A 14,524-nucleotide genomic window follows, 5' to 3' on the forward strand; every position below is an offset into this window, starting at 1 on the left:
GCGTGGTCATAGTCGGATTTCGGTCATTTTTTACACCAATACAAAGTGAGTTCAGATAAGTACGTGAGCTGAGTTTAGTAAAGATATATCGATTTTTGCTCAAGTTATCGTGTCAACGGCCGAGCGGAAGGACAGACAGCCGACTGTGTATAGAAACTAGGCGTGACTTCAACCGATTTCGCCCTTTTTCACAGAAAACAGTTATCGTCATAGAATCTAGGACTCTACCAAATTTCACAAGGATTGGTAAATTTTTGTTCGACTTATGGCATTAAAAGTATCCTAGACAAACTAAATGAAAAAGGGCGTAGCCATGCCCATTTTGAAATTTTCTTTTATTGTTGCAACATATTATTACTGGAGTTGAATGTTGACATAATTAAAAAAAGAATTTTTTTAAAAGTAGGCGCGATCGTTCTCCCATTTTGCTAATTTTTATTAAGCGAACATATAGTAATAAGAGTAATGTTCCTGCCAAATTTTATCATGATATCTTCAACGACTGACAAATTACAGATTGCAAAACAACAAAATTACCTTCTTTTAAAAGTGGGCGGCGCCACGCCCATTGTCCAAAATTTTACTAGTTTTCTATTCTGCGTCATAAGTTCAACTCACCCACCAAGTTTCATCGCTAAATCCGTATTTGGTAGTGAATTATCGCACTTTTTCGATTTTTCGAAATTTTCGATATCGAAAAAGTGGGCGTGGTTATTGTCCGATATCGTTTATTTTAAATGGCGATCTGAGATGAGTGCCCAGGAACCTACATACCAAATTTTATCAAGATACCTCAAAATTTATTATTGATTACATATCAACGGACAGACGGACGGACGGACGGACATGGCTCAATCGAATTTTTTTCGATACTGATGATTTTGATATATGGAAGTCTATATCTATCTCAATTCCTTTATACCTGTACAACCAACCGTTATCCAATCAAAGTTAATATACTCTGTGAGCTCTGCTCAACTGAGTATAAAAATGCCTTCTATATTTTCGTGGCGTACTTGTGTTTACTTTAATGATTGCATTAAATTTATTTATTAATTCTCTTTACAAAAATTGCAATTAGGCAAAGTGACTACACCGCGTGAATGTATAGGATGTAGTTAACTAAAGCTTGCCAAAACTTCCTTGAGAAAATATTCGACATGAATTGATTGATTTGTTGTTGCCAAAGTATCGAGTGAGGGCATTTGTGAATTAATACTCTTTGGTCCAAGAACGAAAAGGGCTTTCTAGGCGTAATAAGCTGTTTTGTGCATTTTTTTGGTGTTCAACTATTTTTTGTTTTCATGATGAGCTTTATGGTAGGACTCTCTCCAAAAATCATAACATAACATAGGTCGTGGTTTTGGAGAGGGTTTCTCAGTTTGGTCGTTAAACAAACTTCTAGTAACACTACGGACTCATTCAGTCTATGTGAGGTTCTCATGGACCGGCAGGTCAACTTAGCCTAACCCAACCCTCCCAAAATCATACGACTGAAAGCCCTAAAAGGAAAAGGCTACCATAGATCCATTTGTGTTATAATACTTATTCAATCAATTCTTAACAGTTACTGATCTCCACTAGTCCCTTATGCAACCAGTTGGGATTACTTAACCATAAATTTTAACGGAAAAGGAATAACCAAAGAGAACTGCAATAAAATGAACAAAATTAAGGAGATGCAGTAAAAAAAGTAAGCAAAATTCATTGAAAAAGTACTAAAGTGAAATGAGAAGTTCCATACCAAGACCAAAATACTCCAACTTTTCCAAAAATGTATTTAAACATATTCCCCTTTCGCAAATACATTAGCTACAGGTACAGCTAAAGTTCAGTACAAGGAATCGATCTAACCAACTGGCTATAGTTGCATGTTCTTAAGCAACTCATCCCAGACAAAACCCAGAATACGCCCGTCTTTTCAGGGTTACCATAAATACTTACTACCAATTATTATTTTGCTACTTAAACAAGTAAACTTAACATCATGTCAACTTAACATTATATTATTATCAAGATATGCAAATGATTATTTTTCTGCAAAACTGAATCCAAAAAATCGTACCTGGAGCAGAGTATGATCCTATGTATTGGAGATCTGGCCGGGTCTATTTGCATGACAATATTTTGATATCACTTGGGGATTATTTTGTGAGCATTTCGGGATAACTTTAGTTAGTTTTTCGCATTTTTTGAACATTTGGTTTTTTAATATTCAGATTTGATTGCTTTGATATATCCTATATAACCGATTATTCAGATATTAAGAAATTTTGAAATTTGATTCCTCTCCCAGCCATCCATTTCATCTCCATTCATGAATGGTATGAGATCATCGGCACCGCTGAAGGCAGTTCCGTTCTTAATTGTTTCTGATCAACTGTTTGAATGGATGTATCGAATTTCAAATGTCTGTTCAGTCGCGTTATTTTCGGAAAACTTCTCCGTCATCTTGGACTCGCCATTTTGTAATCAGCGACCTAGTTTCAAGTTTTGTACAAATTTATTACAGTTTGACGTAGATATTGAGTTTTTCCGCTTATCAGAACAACCTAAGCCACTGTGTGTTATTAAGACATTGAGATATACATTTTGATATACATTAAAAAAAGCGTCGCCATTTTAATAATTTCCATATTTGAGAACTTTTCGTCTGTCACCAAAAGCAAAGGGTACATGGCGTATACGTAACAATTATATATTCAATTTAATGGCCCCATCACATACGATTTTTGTTTGCATATTTGCATAGAGAATGGCACATTGCGCAGCCTTAGCGCCATCTGGCGTATACATGCCGTATACGTACCAATTATATATTCAATTTAATGGCCCCATCACATACAATTTTTGCTTGCATATTTGCATAGAGAATGGCACATTGCGCAGCCTTAGCACCATCTGGCGTATAAAAGTTGACTACCTTCAAATTTTGCTACATATGTAAATTAGAAGATTAATTTGACATTGGTTTTGGGTATGGCGTGCCTTCAGGCTTTGCAAGTGAAATTTTTTTTCAAGTTCGTTGGTATAGTTCCAACATTTTCCAATTCAAAAAATGCATTTTGAATAATTATTAGTAAATTAAATATGTTACGGCGTTTTTTGCTTGTATAATATTAATCTTCGTAGCCGTGCTTATCGAAACTACAGCATTGAAATGAAATGATTCCCACTTTAGATGTAATGAAAATATTGAAACCTCCAAAGCGGGTAAATATCAGCGCACAGATATTCGTTTCCTGTCCGTTTCAAAATGTCAATTAATTTGAGTGCCACACTCGCCTAGCCTGCACCGTTCACCGAGTACATTTAGCCATGGCATTCAGGGCCAATATAGGTGTTGTTCTAAGAGTTCTGCTGATATTATCCAGTGCCGTGCTTGTACAACAAACGCGCGCCCTGCAAATTGGCGGGGCGGTACCTCCATGTTTTATTCCGACACCGAACGGCAGCTGCAAAGCAGATGAATTTTCACCGGGAAGTTTTTCATGACAGAAATATACTCGGTGTGTTTGCCAAACTACTGCCGAGAGGTAAATCCGCGTAAGAAAACTGTTTCTAATTTAAAAAGATTGTTCTTAAATTTATGATGTTGCTTTGCGCGCGTCTTAATACCATGAACTTCTGTGCATAAGGCGGAACACGCTACCACCACACCACGGCGGCTGCCTTTTGTAGAAAACCCATTAGCCAAAATTAAATTATTCAACAGGCAATGGATGCCAGTGAAGCTCGATACTTTGTGCTATATGCGATTTTGTCAAGTTCAGTCCTAATAATTTTAAGGCGAGCTGGCTATCATCAAAGAATGTTACCTTGGGCTGTGGACATCCTTGAACTATAACATCCTCTAAAAGTCTGCCTGCTAACTTTGTGGACACTAAAATAGTAAGGAATTTGTTAAGACGACAAGGTCCAACCCACCCTCTATTATCACTACTTGTTTCATCAACGAATGCTAACTTATTTCTTGTACTCGGAAGTCGACTACTCCCATAATATAGCACAGTCAGACATTTTGTCAATTTTTACATATTTTTAATAGTCTTCTTACCTTATAACGTTTCGTGCTCCTAATACTTTGGTTTGGAAATGTAGGATTCTAACAGTCTAAGGGTCCTCCATGGGTTTAGGGGCTTAAATTATTCTGACGCTAGGCATTCCTGTCGCAAGACGCTACTAGGGCGTCGTAAGTTTGAAGGATAAAAAATTATTCCCGAAGCAGTCAGGCTAGTACAAGGAAGTTCTGGTGTCGGTATCGGGATGTCTCGGATTCACATCCAGTAAAGAACTGATCTATCTGCTATACCTCCTTTACCTTCGGAGAGTATTTTTGCGACTACAGTAACAATAAAACAGCCTAATGTCTTCTTTTTTGCAAGTAACCTTTGAATAAACTTCATACTTCTCCAAAGATTACCATTCCAGAAATTTCTATTTCCTACAGGGTCTTAGAGACAGCTTCCGCCTATAACCACCTTTACACTCGTGCATATGCTACTTATGTGTGTAGATATGTTTTTATGCTGTACATATGTGAAATTTGTGCATAAGTTTGTAAAAGGTTGCCATCGACCAAGCTTTGACATTCTTTTGCTAAACTGCTTTTACGCCTGGGCCAGTGATATATTGGCAACCTTTGACATCTTTGCAACAATTGACAGGCTGTAGCAGATTATGTTTTTTGCTTTGTTGGGATATTTTTTAATAGCATCCACAATAAAGGCAGGATCAAAGCTACCACAACTAGCACACATCTTTACATACATACATGCATATGTATTTCTTTAGGTATGTATATAAGGATGAGTTACAACAATGCGATATATGTATATACATATTTCTTTTGAGAAGCCTTTCCTAACGGACGGCTCCATTAGCCGGACGGTTTTTTATGCATCAGGTTTTAGATAAAATTTGAGGAGGACACTTTTCTGCCCAGACGCAGATAGTTTTTTGCCATAAAATCGGATGAAAAACCTCTTCTGAGCAGACACGAAACTCGAATAAAAAGAATTCTGTGTAGATAAATATGTAATCAAGTTTAAGTGTCATAGTCGATGATTGCTTAGTATCGCTTTTATGTAAATGAAAAGTAAGTGTTCCAGATTGTCCGAAGTTAGGTTAAGTTGAATTATTCGGTCCTTTAAGACCTCACATAAACTGAACGTGCCCATAATGTCACCAGAAGCTTATTCGATGACCAAACTGAAAAATCCCTTCAAGAACCATGACCTATATACCTAAATAACTACGTCCTGTTAGAAAATACTAGAAGTTGGCATCCCACTAGCAGCTGCTACACTTGAAAATTTTGTTTGATAGACTTTTTGGTACCTTGGAGGCCTATGCTTGGTTTCACACCTTTCCTACTTGGTGGATCATCTACAGCTATTGTATCCTTTCGCAGCTCATCCGGTTTTTTCTACCGTCTATGCTCATATGACAGGGCCGTATTATGATTGTAAGCTTCCCTGTTGTAGTTCTTCCAAGCGCATTCCATCACACTTCTAGTTGTTGTGCTATGACAAAAGTTAACGTGACTGCAGTTTATGCAATTTTTTTCTCTGTATATTTTCTAGCTTGTAAGATGTTTTTACTACCGGATCGGTACAGTATACCAATATCACGTTTCCATTGGTTGGGTTTCATTGGCGTATCGTGTATCACGTTTTCGGCACTCTTGCCTCATCCTTCGATATTTATTGCCTATGCACTCAACCTGTCAACCTATTTTTAGGGCAGAATAATGTACTTCAAAATTAAGTCAAGTACTTCACAATTATACTTCACTTCACAACTAATAGCGTGTTTAAATCAAACTCATTAGTTATTCCTCAGCTTGCGCTACTTTTATATTCTCTGTTACCTCGGTATAGACGTTTCACCCACATGCCTTCTGGAACAGTTGTATCTCATGCTTGCTTATTTAGCTATATTTATGTATATCTGGAGTTTATGCTTTCCTTCAAGCCATATGCGTGTCTATGTGTGAGTAATAACCTCCCCTTTTAGCTGCCGGCTACATATATGTATGTGAACAATCTCTCTGCTTCAAAGCTGCTGGTTATGCGTATCGAATATCCTTCGTTGCCTAGTACATAAATGTGGCTGCTTGCTTTAAAGTGTACATCTACATAAGTGTAGTTGCTTGCTGTTTTTGTTGTTGTGATTATTTATTAAGAGCGTAGTGATGCTAATATTCGCCACAATATATTGACTACTTAAAAAAATTAAAAACAGCTACCCACTCAGTTGAGCGTACAACTCTTTTGGGTGGACCAAAGTTGGTTGACGATGAACGTCGTCACAATAGAAGGTTGGGAGTACTAAATCGATAAACTTACTTAAAAAAATTTAAAATAGCTACCCACTCCATTGAGCGGACACCTCTCTTGGGCGGGAAAAATTTGGTTTAATTGTACGAATAAGGGAGGTTTCACTGTATTTGTATGTATGACTATATTTACGTATGTATTTGTGTATCTATGCACACTATATCGTACACCCTTCCGCAAGTCTATATGACAATTAATTTATTTTATAAAATTTTGCTGAATTTGCAACATAAATTATCAGTAAAATATATTTTGCTATTTTTACTTGAAATTTTTTTTTTTTTTTTTGTAAGTCATTCTCTTCTTCTCCTTCTTCATCGATCTTTATTTTACTGTGATTATTTTGTAAAGTGTATCTTGTCAGCTGTTATTTATTTGTTCTTTTTTATGAATAAAAACAAAAAGTATGCAAAAAAATTACAAAATAAATATCTATTTTGTTTGTCTGAAACTTTTTAATTTATTTTATGCATTTATTCAAAAACGAATGAGGAAATGGATTTGTGTTTGTTTTGTGCTGATTGAGGCGGTAAAGACCGTGATAGCGGCTATCCTCGGGAACAGTTATACGCTTGAACGGTACTTCAATATGTCGGTACGTATGTATGTAAATAACATATTTTAACATTTTAAGTTTTAATTTCTCACTATTTCACATATGCTGTATGCTTTGTTGTTGTCAACTTTTGTTGTAGCCGCAAAAGTTTTGCCATCGACGCTTTAATGTTTTGTTGTATTTTTTTTTTTTTTTTTCATTTATGATTTACTTTTCGCATTTTTCATGCTACATTTTTTATAATCTGTGCGAAGGCGTACAGTGTGGCAATTTCAGTTGTCAATGGACAAAAAGAAAATATTGGAAACGTTGCTCGCAGTATGGCGACTCCAGAGTAGCGTAGTGTAAGAACAATGAACGTGGTAGAGTTGATTTGAGCCAAAACAGACAGCAAATCAAGGCAAGAAAGTTACGGCAAGTTAAAGAAAGGAGAGTAAATGAAAGTAAAGGAAAAAAGAAAACGAGGGCAGAGAAGAGGAGAGGAAAGATTAAAAGTCGAAACCGAATTTTTTATCGAAGTGATAATAGCTTGTTATCGATCAGTTTTATAGATATCTGTTTGTTACGGCAGGCTATCGACGTGTTATTCCATAGAAGAGTTATTGATTTGTTATGAATTTTTTATCGATATGCTTCAAGTTTCAAGTTTATTTCATTAATTTTGCACATGTGAGACTATTTTCTCTTAAAGTTCATCAGCTTATGGAAATCTAACATCTAAGATGAATATTAATTATCGCTTTAAATTTAAGAAATAAAAACATATTAAAATAAATAAATATATACGTATGTTTGGTTTGATTGGTCTTTTGACCACAAAATAAATTGCCAATGTAAGTGGAAACAACCAATATAGATGTAAATAGATGAAATAAAAGAACAGAAAAAGAAGGTAATGACAGTATTACTGAATTTGTAAGAACCAATTAAACTGTATGTTTGTATTTTATTAGAAAAATTCAAATAAAGCCAATTTAAAGCGCTTAGTATTGCGTTCATTTTTAATTTGATTAGGTAAAGAGTTCCATAGTTTGATGGCACTGACAAAGAATGTTTTAGAAGATGTAAGATATTTATAGCGAGGCACAATAAGATTACAAGTCTTGTCTGATTTTGAAAAGCATAACTTTGCATAGAGGTTTTCTGGCTGCCTGTTCTGAATTAATTGGTTTAAAAACACTACGTTTCGGTAATTTAGATAGCTCACAAGTCTGCAGTTAAGTAATTTGACGGAAAATTCCGATATGTGATCAAATTTACGTTTGGAAAATATATATCTTGCGCAATTGTTCAAAGCCAGTTGTAGCCTATTCTGTGATTCGCAATCCAGATTACCGAAAACAGCTGCTCCAAACGATATCAATGGAACTATGAGAGTTCACACCAGTTTGAATTTCACATTAATTGGAATGAAATCGACTGTGTACCACAACTTCCTCAATACGAAATAGATTTTGCGTAAAATATAGCTAATATGGTCCTTACACCACAGGTATGAGTTTAGTTTAAACCCAAGGCTAGTAACCATAGACTCGTAACTAATGGTAGTGCCTTGCAATGATAAAGATAGCAATGATCGCACTAGCTGCCATGAATAGATAAACCAGATGGCCTTAGTCTTTGTTGCGTTTAAATTAAGTTTGTTATTTATTTGCCCATGAAGAGATACTTTCAAGATCTTCATTCATTCTGAAAACTAGGTCCTCTGACAGGCCAATCGGACGAGACAAATATACCTGTGCGCCGTCTGCATACAAATGTATGGATACACTCTTGCAACAATGGGGCATATCGTTTATAAACATTGAGAACAAAATTGGACCAAGTATAGATCCCTGTGGTACCCCCGCATCTCAGAACAGAAAATATTAACAAATCTTCGAACAAAAGGATAGAATGTTGCACCGTATCGAAAGCTTTGGAGAATTCCAAAATCATTAGAACGGTTAGATCACTTCTGTCATAAGCTGGCCAGATGGCTTCAATAATTTTAAGCAAGGCAGTATTACAGCTATGGAAGGCTCTGTGTCCAGACTGATTTTCGTTCATAAGCTTATTGGTATTAAGGTAATCCGTAATTTGCGCGACCATCGTTTTCTGTCATACTTTTGATAAAACCGGCAGAATGCTTATTGGACGAAAATCAGTTGATAAAATTGCCGACGCTTTCTTAGCAACTGGAACAACTTTAGCTATTTTTCAAAAATCGGGAAAGGTTGAAGTTATGATAGAAAAATTGATTATGTGAGTGAGAGACGAAGCTATGTTGTGGATGATTAGTTTCAAAAATCTAAGATTGAAACCATCCTCTCCAATGGCATTCGATTTAATTGAAAGGATACTTCTTACTACATCATTATCTGTTACTGCATTAAAGTGGAGGGCATTTATCGGAATATAAACCAACTTTTCATTGATTTTGAAATTACCACTATTTTTGAATTTACTTTACTGTAAAAAGAAGTCGTTCATGAAATCTGGGTCCAAGTTAAAACCTGAGTTAGTTTTCCCTCCTATACCTATGGATTTTAAATTTTTCCACAGACTTTTAGTCGGCAAGTCAGTATCAAGCTTTGACCGGAAAAATTGCCTTTTCGAAACTCTTAGTAACAATGTAGCTTGATTTCTAGCTTGGCGATAAAAATCACAGCTAGTAGGATTTCTCTTCCAACGGTTGTAAAACTTGGTACGTGATTTAATAGCCAACATAACATCTCTAGTAAACCACGGCTGTTGCTCGCTTCGAACTCTTACCTCCTTGAGCGGTATAAATTTATTAAATAAATAAATAATTTGATTGGCAAGAAAGTTCAGTTTTTCATTTATAATAGGAAACATCCATACGCTGTTCCAATTTAGAATATTAGAGAATATTAGCTTCATACGCAAGCTCAGAAAAGTTAACCGCCGCAAAGTCTCGATAATGAAAATGAGTTGCAGTTGTGCAATTGAGGTCAGTATTTTAAGAAAGAAACAGCATGTCATGGTCCGATACTCCTGCAAACGAAAATTGGTCATAACGAAGCGTGTCGGAATTGTTGGATGTACACATCAAGTCTAGCATGCTAGGTTTGCAGTTTGGTGAAAACCGAGTGGGAAATTTATTAGCAATATCCATGCCAGTGGAGTTTAAGGTATCTCCTAATTTCAAAGATCGCGAATCGTTGTTAAGCATGTCAATATTTAAGTCCCCACAAAGTAAAATATGATTCAAGGTTCGAATCGAGCTCAAGGCCAGAACAATAATTGTTTTCTAATGATAATTATTGTTATTTTTTAATTTTTCTAAATTGGAAAAATTGTATTTTGTTGTTGGAATAGTAAGTAGAAAATTTTTCAGACAACCTGCCATAGCTGCGCAGAGAGATCCATTTCGAAGGGTGCTAAGCCTTCATCATCAGTACGCTTTAGGCATGCTGCGCTAACCATTTAGCTATACAGCGGTGGTTTGTTTGACTGGCAAATTTGCTACTTCTATTCCTTTTTACCAACTATATTTATTCAGTGTTGCGCCATCTGGTGCAAATCACTGATAATGCTGGATTTTTTGTTTATTGTCCATTATTTTGTTTGACATTCCCAAGTGCTCATGGTTTATTAAAACAAAATATAATACAATACAACAAAATAATATACAGTATAAAAACAAAAACAATTGAAAGTAAAATATGTTCATATGCGTGTGAAAGTTGTGCTAACTGCGAAACAGGGAATCTAATTCAAACAATTAACTAGGGTTGTATGCGCATATATTTAGACACTTCGTAAAGCTATTTCTGACCTCCATGATTATAAATTCAACGGGATAACTTACACTCGATTTATAAATCACTTTTTGGGGAATATTATTTTTGCAATATATGGCGACGCCGCCACCTCTAGCACCAGTTTTTCTATCGTTTCTTGTTACCCTGTAACCACGTAACTCATACACACTATCGGCAATATCTTCATTAAACCACGTCTCTGTAACGCATGTCATATTAATTTTTAAGTTTTCTAAAATATAGTTCAAGTAATCAAGCTTTGGCATATTTAAGCCAAGTGCATTTATATGGCAAAGCTGAAAGCCTGGGTGACTCTTGCTTACAGTATTTAACATAAACTTAACACATCCGCTGTCAGTGTTCAAACACTCATTTATGCTAACCATGATCATAAACGCACCTAGCATTGATAATTGGCCTTCAACAGTGGAATGACTCAAATCAGAACGAATTGATAGAAATGGAAAAAGATCATACATAATAATACATACATACATCTGTGAGAGAGAAAGATAGATACATTGAATAAGAATTAAAAAGAAATTAAAAATTGTAAACATGTTAATGTCGTATGAGTGATAGATTATGAGGTGTTTGACATCGTCGATGTCGGATAGTATTAACGACCCTTTCTTCGATTTGCAGAACGCTTTACTTTAAGTAGTTGACGTCTTTCGTGCGCTGTGTTGAGTTTAATTAGATTGGAAGCGCGACTGGATCTGTGTTATTGTTGTTTCCGCAACATAAGAGGCTCAATATTTATAACACGACACAGCTTTGAAAATATATCGCTGATATTTTCATCCCTATTAGGCGGTATTCCTCTCAAGGCGATATCAGTGGAGACCGCCTTTTCTTCTAGTTTTCGAATCTCTTCACCCATATCACTTGCTTTGCGTTTTAACAAATTCATCAATTCCATGTATACATTTTCCACGCCTTCCACTTTTTTTTTAATTTTTCCAATACGTTCCTTTGCATTCGCTAACTCACCGGCTATCTCGCTCATTCGCTGCATAACACTGTCCTCCAGATTCTTCATGGACTCGGTAAGCTGTTTTTTGATACGTTCTTCATACTTTTTAAATTTTTCCTACCACATATTAATAAGCTGGTCAGTAACAATACTTTCCCCTTTCCGCTCTACAAGTCGGTTGGCGTTATTTGTACCGGGCGATAGAGTATTATTTGTTGTTTTTAGTAACTGTTGTTAGGTTTGTTTTCTTGTTGTCATACTTCCAGACTCGAAAGGCATTGTACGTGTGTACGAAAGTGTTTTGTTAAGAATATACGGAGGATGATTAAAGTAGAAAATAAATTGTTTTTATTTATATTTTAACTTTTAAATAAAGCCGGCAGAATCAATATTGATGCAAATATCGCAGGTTGTATTAATTTTGCATATCAGCACACTTCCGGTAAGATTAATTCACTGTATACAGCGGATAACTTCGATTTTTCGTCAGCGAAACTTTACAGGTCTACTCAGCTTTGAGCATTTATACAAAGGTTTCAGATTGGTTATCGACTTTTTATTGGTAAACTATCGAAAATATATCGATTTATTATCGAAAACTATTATCAAATAGTTATCGAATTGTGTTCAAAAATAATATCGGTGTGTTACCAATTAGTCATTTGTTTGTGATCAAAACGTTATCGGGTTGCTATCGAAGAATATCGATTTGTTATCGGATTGTTATTATCTCGCTATCGGGCGTGTTAGCGATTTTGGTCAAAAAGTTTTAATTTTTTTATTTTTGATTTGTTATCGCAATGTTATCGAATTTTTATCAAACATTTATTGATTAGTTGTCGATAAAGGACGATTTTTGCTCAAAAAGTTATTGATTCGCTGTGATCAATTATCAATTTTTTATCGAAAAGGTGTCGATGTGCCATTAAAAGTTATACCTTTATTATCGGAGTGTTTTCAATTATTATCGGCATGTTATCGATTTGTTTTCGACAGGTTATAAATTTCTTATCGAATAGTTATCGTTTTGTGTTCAAAAAATTTCCGATTTTTTTTTCGAAAACCTAACAATCTTTTATCGGAGTTTCATCAATTTGTTATCGATTGTTTATCCAAAGGTTATCGGCGAGCTATCGGTTTGCTATCGGACTGTTATCGATTTGTTTTCGACAAGTTATCAATTTGCTATCGAAATGTTATCGTTTTGTATGCAAATAGTTAACGATTTCTTATCGGAATGTTTTCGGCGGCTCATCGATTTGTTGTGAAACAAATAGTTACTGATAAAACTTCAATATAAAATCGATGACAAATCTATAACCTGTCGGCTTAGCCTTCAGGCCGACGGCAAGTTGCCTACCCTAGTAGGTGAGGTTAGGTTAACTGGTCGGTCCATGAGGACCTCACATAGACTGAATAAGTCCGTAGTGTTACCAGAAGTTTGTTTAAACGACCAAACTGAAAAACCCTATCAAAAACCAGGACCTATGTTATAAAATAAATTCGTCCTCTTGGCAAATACTAGAAGTTCCCCAGGACTTAAGCCACTTGCTGCTTCTAGATCTGACAGCTGCATCACTCCTAATAGCTGGAGTCTTACCCTGGCAAGTGCAGGGCACGAGCACAGAACGTGATCGATCGTTTTCTCCTCCAACCCGCAATTCCTACATATGCTATCACTGACCAAGCCTAATTTAGAGGCGTCATGAGTCTACAGTCCTCTCTTTTTAATGATAGAAGCAACTTTGTTAGTCTAAGGTTGTAAGACCTACACTTTATAGCCCCGCACGTGAACCCACTCCTTTCCCGCTTGGTCGATCATGTGCCCTGTTTAGCTAGTTCATCCTCTTTTTCATTCCCATCTATTCCCATATGCCCTGGGGCCCAATATAGATGTATGTTTCTCCCTGACCCGATTCTCTCCAGACACTGCTTACACACTAACACGCATTTAGATACTGTGCTATGCAAGATTATTGCCTTATTTGCTGCTTGACTGTCAATATAAAAGTTAACACGGTTGCAGTAAAAAAGAATCGGGGATTTCTCACAGCAAAATTCTTGTCAGCAAGCTGCCTTCTTTATGCTGCCCATTCTAGTGAAAGGGCTTTATTGTCCCTCTTTCGTCTTCCCTTCTTAACTTTGTTGCTTAGCGCGGGCTAGCAGACTGCTCCCTCGCTGACTGGACGCTTTCCTCGCTTTCCAGGTCCGAATCATCCGCTTATAGTGCTTTCGTCTTTCCCGGCATGCAACTCCATTATCCTCGCCGTCGTTTAAAGTGTGCTAAAGTGAGTTAATCATGTTGGTTAAACCTTTCTGACAATGTAAGCACGATAGTATAGAATAAAATATGACGAAAAATGGCAACCCACCACTAAAGCGCCCTTAAGTGCGCGATATATTATGGGGTATATTCAAATTATGCGATAAGCACTGACCGCGTAACAGTCTGTATTACGGGGATGTGACAGTTCAGCGACATCTAATGAGGTGGAAAAACATGGATACAGTCACCTTAACCGATCAACCAGGTCAAACGAAATGGCGCTCGGCTAAACACTAACACATTCATTAAGGTGCCTATATAGTGAGGGTTTAAAAATGAGAGACATTTCAATTTATTCGGGTATACCACGAATTGTTACACTGTTTTGCACAACACTTGCGAAACAGCAGCAGTGTCAGCGAAATGGTTGCGGATGCTGGCAACGCCCTTTCAACAACGCATGATGCTGCGTCACATATGTAGTATTGTGTAATTAATCATGCGTGTAATTTATTGACTTTGCTTGTTGTATTTTGCCGCATTCGTACTTTTTTTCGTTTACGAAAAAGTTTCGTTTTCAATATTTTAAAAAAGTAGAATTTGTTTGATATACTGATA

This window comes from Eurosta solidaginis, chromosome 2 (genome assembly GCF_040869045.1).
Source record: "Eurosta solidaginis isolate ZX-2024a chromosome 2, ASM4086904v1, whole genome shotgun sequence".
Classification (NCBI taxonomy): Eukaryota; Metazoa; Arthropoda; class Insecta; order Diptera; family Tephritidae; genus Eurosta; species Eurosta solidaginis.